The sequence below is a fragment of the Pistacia vera genome, unplaced genomic scaffold (genome assembly GCF_008641045.1).
Source record: "Pistacia vera cultivar Batoury unplaced genomic scaffold, PisVer_v2 Contig82, whole genome shotgun sequence".
Classification (NCBI taxonomy): Eukaryota; Viridiplantae; Streptophyta; class Magnoliopsida; order Sapindales; family Anacardiaceae; genus Pistacia; species Pistacia vera.
In genome coordinates this window covers 453,358-459,357 of record NW_022196690.1, presented here as the reverse complement: position 1 = coordinate 459,357, position 6,000 = coordinate 453,358, and positions in this window count along the sequence as shown.

Sequence of the window (6,000 nt, the reverse complement as noted above, 5' to 3'; positions counted from 1 at the left end):
AATTACTTTATAGATCTTAAGCGACAAAAAAGATGTAATTAAAAAACAAGAAGACTAGGGAACATAATCACAACCAATTAAGAGTTAAATCTTATAATTTATTCAATTAAATCTACTTTAAGAACACAAATCACATGGATCTGAATTTCTCTAATGGAAGTCCAAGGTGTCAGCCCTCCCCGCGTCACAATGCTCATGCTTTGAATGTTGCCAATCCAAAGTGACTTTTTCAAATCACATTAAGATAACTAATTATTTATTAAATAAAGTCACTGTAATGACCCGTGCATGCATGACGTGGCAATTACCAATCAACATTTGAAACGATTAATATGAAGTTTTTCGCCCATACTTGGATAATAATTGATTGTAATTTAGGAGATAATGTATTGTAATGGGTTCATTGACCATGATTTTGCTTGAACAAGTTATTATATGTCACACATTTTTTTTTTTTTTTTTTTGAAGAATATAAATGTCAAACTTGTACAACTTTTTAAACAAACAAAAAATTATATATATCTGTTATGCCTAAAAAATTAGGGCTAACGTAAGCTCACGATAGCAAGAGCCAATTAGAGTTCAGGAAGGCTTTGTGTCGTCCAAACACTACCACGTCGCACAAGGATGGAAGAAGTGAGGTTGTTGTCAGCGTGCCAAGTGAAAGCTAGGAATTGTCCACCTGCCCAAGCCCTACTCGATTTAAGGATATCTTATATACAATCAGCCAATGGGAAGCAAGGTAGAAATTGTACCACACCAACCCGACTGCAAAATCATAATTATTTCCTTGAATCCCTTGACTATAAATAGAGGGCCCCTATCTCATTTACGGGATCTGGGCATTTTTAGTTTTCTAAAAGCAGACTCTCTCTCTTTGTATTTAATCTCTAGATTGTAACTCAGCTCGCTGCCCGCAACCTGACTATAATCATCCATCAATATAAATATAGTGGACGTAAGATTCACCTTTGAGTATCCAAATCACTTTAAAAATTGTCTCTTGTTTATTCTTTCGTTGCACATTTCCATATTACGTGCAATTTCTAAGTTCGTTTAGCACTTTACACGTGTGAGTCGTTGGAGTCAAAATCAAGTATCAACAGTTTGGCGCTAGAAGGAGGGCATGATTTAGTATCCGCTCTTAGGAATCTCTGACTGATCGGTCCTATCCATCAGCAAATGGCTCGTGGTTTTAAAACTGAGCGAACTAATCTTACCCCAGGTATAGGATGACACTTCTCCCGAAGTGCCTCGAGTCCAGTAGAGTACCATGGCGGATATTCCTTTGAGCTCACAACTTGACCTAGCTGTGATGGATTACCTGGAGAGGTTCAACAATACTCTCCAAACGGTTAGCCGAAGGTTAGACCGTTTGGATTGAGTCGTACCACCAGAGTCCGACGAGGCGGTGCCACCGCCAAAGACGCTTGCAGGTCGTGCAAAAGCACAGAAACGAGTGAAAACCCGTACCACGCGTACTGCAGCGCTTAAAAGTAAGGGAAAGCAAGTGGTGGACAGTGGGCCAAAGGGCTCCGAGGGACTAGCAAACACTGGTCGTGCCACAGGTAGAATACCCATGGCATTGCAACTTGGTGACATATTGCAGCATGAGCTGTCCCACGCCATGTCGCATGGGCACCCGTACAAGAGTGCAAGGCAGGGAAATTCCCCGTATCATCGAAATGATGATCTCGACCGTCATAATGCGGGAAACCCCTGTCATCTGCGGGTCAGTTTTGACCATCGCGAAGGTCGGGAAAACTCCTCAAGCCATTCGTTGCCTTCACACGGCTCCAACCAGCGTGTGTCAAGGTTCGCCGGAGCTTCCAGCAGAGTTGAAAAAGGGCCCAATTTGCAGTCTTTCCTCAACCAAAACCATGAGGGTCGAACCCACGTTGCGAAAAGTGATCCTCAGGTAGCTCCACTACCTCAGATTGAGGAATTACAACGAGCTTTGGATTAGCTTAAAGCTCAACAGAATAGGAGTGGGAAGGTCGCCGAGGTGTCTCTCTTTTCTCTAGTAGTGTTAGTTGCTCCTCTCCCGTCAAGATTTAGAATGCCCGATATGCGAGCATTTGATAGGATTTCTAATCCACAAGATCACCTTTATGAATTCAACGACCTTATGGAACGCCACCAAGTCTCTGACTTGGCCAAATGTTGATGTTTGGTAGTAACTCTGATTGCCCATGCCAAGCACCGGTTCAAATCGCTTCCCGCAGGATCTATCAGCTCGTGGCAACAAATGAGCTCGTCATTCTTGAGGCACCTCTAGGTGAACAGGAAGTTCTCGATGCCGTTCAGCTATCTAAGCAACATACGGCAGGAGAGGAATGAATCCCTCCAGTCTTACATAGATAGATTCCACATGAAACTCCACAAAGTGACTCACACTCCCGAAGAGTCCGTTTGGACTCTCATTATTACAGAGGTTCGCCCGCAGACTGACTTGTGGAAATAATTGAAATCTGAGGACGATGTTTCCCTCACCTGCTTCTACGACCTTACTAAGAAGTATCTCTGAATCAAAAATTATGTGGCCACTCTTAATTACCACGACCCCCATCCCTTGACTAGTGCTCTCGACTAGGAGGAAAATAATAGGATGGCTGATCGTAGATGGGCTAATGACGATCAGTAGAAAGGAAAGAAGCAGCGATTTAAGCCCAAAAAATCTTATGCCCAAGTTCCCTATCACAATCGCGACAAAAGTCAATACACTCATTTGAATGCCTCAGTGTCAGCTATTTTGGATAAGTCAGAAGAGGCCAGCCTGCTTAGAAAGCCAAAGCCCATGAAGAATCCCCCCTCAGCTAGGAACAGTAAAAAGTATTACCGCTATCATTAGGATAATGGGTATCACACCGATGAGTGTCGGGCTCTCAAGCAAGCAATTGAAGACGTCATCAAGTATGGGCACTTCAAGGAGTATGTTGATGGTCCAACTCCCATTAAAGAAAAGGATCAAGAGGAACAAAGGAAGAAGTGTTGTGGTCTTAAGGGTCTCTACTGTGTGGGGATCATCTTTGGAGGACCATACCTCGCAGGGAATTCTCGAGGTGCCTAGGAAAATTATGCTCGAGAAGCTTGTCATGACCCCGTGAGTGTGATGAGCTCGACACCGTGAACGCTAAGGTTCACAAGGAAGAAGAGATTACCTTCTCAAAGAAAGACGCAGTGTGATTGCCTCATCCCCATGAGGATGCACTCGTCATCATGCCTGAAATAGGTCAGTACGAAGTCTACAGAATGTTGGTGGACAACGGAAGTGCTGTGAACATCCTGTTTCAGTGAGCTTTCGAAAAAATGCAATTGGACGAGGCAGACCTAAAGCCTGCCTCTATCCCTCTCTATGATTTTACTAGGGAACATCTGATTCTGAGAGGAACGATAGCACTCCTTGTCACTTTGGGTGAGACCAACGAAGTGACCAAGATAACGAAGTTCTTGATAGTAGACTATCTGTCAGCCTTTAATGGCATTCTAGGACGACATCTACTATGAAGTTTCAAGGTCGTCACCTCCATCTATCATCTGAAAATGAAGTTCCCCACTCCGATGGGGATTGGGAAAGTAAAAGGATCTCAATACAAATCTTGCGACTGCTACGTAAGAACAGTGCATATGGCGTGCAAGGGAAAAGGAAGGCCAATAGGCATCCCTAAGCAGGCTATGACGATCAGCAGGATCGAGCTACAACCCAGCCTAGTGGAAGACAACATGGATCCTCGCATCCTAGAGTGCCCTTATAGTGGCCCAGTGGAAGATCTATCTGAGATATCAGTCGATCAAAATGAGTTGACCCAAGTGTTGAGAATTAGGAGTAATCTCAATCCCCAGTTGGCCAAAAGCTTGACGAGCTTCCTTAGAGAGAATGTCGATGTTTTTGCATGGACTCATGCTGATATGATCGTGATCAGCCCGAATGTGATATGTCATGCACTCAACATTGACAGTGCAGTCAAGCCGGTTCGCCAGAAGATAAGAGCCATGGACTTGGAGCGCTATGCTACCTTGAAAAGTGAGGTAGATAAGCTTCTTTCAAATGGGTTTATTCAAGAGGCGCGTTACCTGAGTTGGGTTGCCAATACAATTTTGGTAAAGAAGCCCAACAAAAAGTGGCGAACTTGCATTGATTTCATCGACCTCAACAAAGTCTGTCTGAATGACAATTTTCCCTTGCCAAGGATCTACCAGCTCGTTGATGCCATATTTGGGCACAAGCTGCTGAGCTTTATGGATGCCTACTTAGGGTACAATCAAATCCCAATGTACGCACCTAACAAAGAGCATACCTCGTTCATTACAGATCGATGACTGTACTGTTACAAGGTCATGCCCTTTGGCTTGAAAAACGCTAAGGCAAACTACCAGCGGATGGTTAGCCATATGTTTTCTGAGCAAATCAGAAATTCGATGGAAGTTCATATTGATGACATGCTGGTCAAGTCGCATGTCATTTCAGATCACATAGCGCATCTCGCTGAGATATTCGACGTACTTCGAAAGTACAAGATGAAGCTCAATCCTCTTAAGTACTCATTCGGAGTATCTCAAGAAAGTTTTTGGGGTATATGGTTAACCAAAGAGGAATCGAAATCAACCCCAAGAAGATCCAAACTCTCCTAGATATGAAAAGTCTGACTAACTGAAAACAAGTTCAGAGCTTAAATAGAAGGATAACGGCTTTCAGTCGCTTCATATCGAGGGTAACAGATCGTTGCTTGCCATTCTTTAATATACTTAAGTCCAACAAGAAGTTCGAGTGGACTCCAAAGTGTGAGCTGACTTTTCAGAGTATAAAAGAATGCCTCGGAAAGCCGCCTCTTCTATGCAAGCCTCTTCCCAAGGTAATTCTATTCTTCTACCTATCTGTCTCTCAGTATGTGGTCAATGCAGCTCTCATTCGGGAAGAGGACAGAGTTCAGTGGCTAGTGTATTATGCAAGCAAGTGACTACTAGATGTCGAGATGCAATATCCAGAGATGGAGCGATTAGCTTATGCCCTGCTGATCACCTCCAAGAAGCTGCGACCATATTTCCATGCTGACATAATCCATGTTCTAACCAACTACCCATTCAGGCAACTTCTTTAGAATCTAACAGCCTCAGGTAAGTTACTCAAATAGGCAATGGAATTGAGTCAGTTCGATCTACATTACAGACCGAAGACAGCAATCAAAGGATAGGCTGTTGCTGATTTTATTTTGGAGTTCTCGTACCAGCCAAATCGAGAATTCGAGCAGTCAACTAGTGAAGTCATCCAGGAAACCGTTCAGAGCTTATCAACTTGGAGCCTCTATGTCGATGGCTCCTTAAACAGAAAAAGAGTCAGAGCAAGTATATGCTTCTCAGTCCTGAAGGGACTCGCATTCATGGAGTTCTTCGATTTGGGTTCCAAGCTACGAACAAAAAGGCCAAATATGAAGCGCTGCTTACTAGTCTGCGACTAGTAAGGGAAATGGGATCGGATGCGATCAGCATTCATAGCGACTCCTAGCTAGTTGTTAATCAGATTTTGGGAGAATAGCAAGCCAAGGAAGAAAGCATGATCAGCTATCTAAAGAAAGCTAAGGCCACACTCAAGCCTTTCATGCGCTTTACGATCAAGCAAATCCCAAGAGATAGTAACTTTATCGCGGACGCCTTGGCAAGGATAGCCTCGTCGCTAGACTCCGATGTGCTGGAAAGTATTCCAGTTCGGTACATAGAGATTCCTAGTATCAGCTCGCCTGAGCAGACTGTAGCTACAATATAATCTACCTCCTGGATGACTCCGATCATTCAGTATCTCTAAGATGAGATTCTGCCCAATGACAAGACTGAGGCGAGAATCTTGCACACCAGAGCTACTCATTACACCCTTATCGGAGATCAGTTATACAAGTGGGAGTTTAGCACCCCCCCTCCTCCAATGTGTAACTGACAAAGAAGCATACTATATTATAAGGGAGATACATGAAGGGATCTGCGGTAATCACACCACTATATGATCCC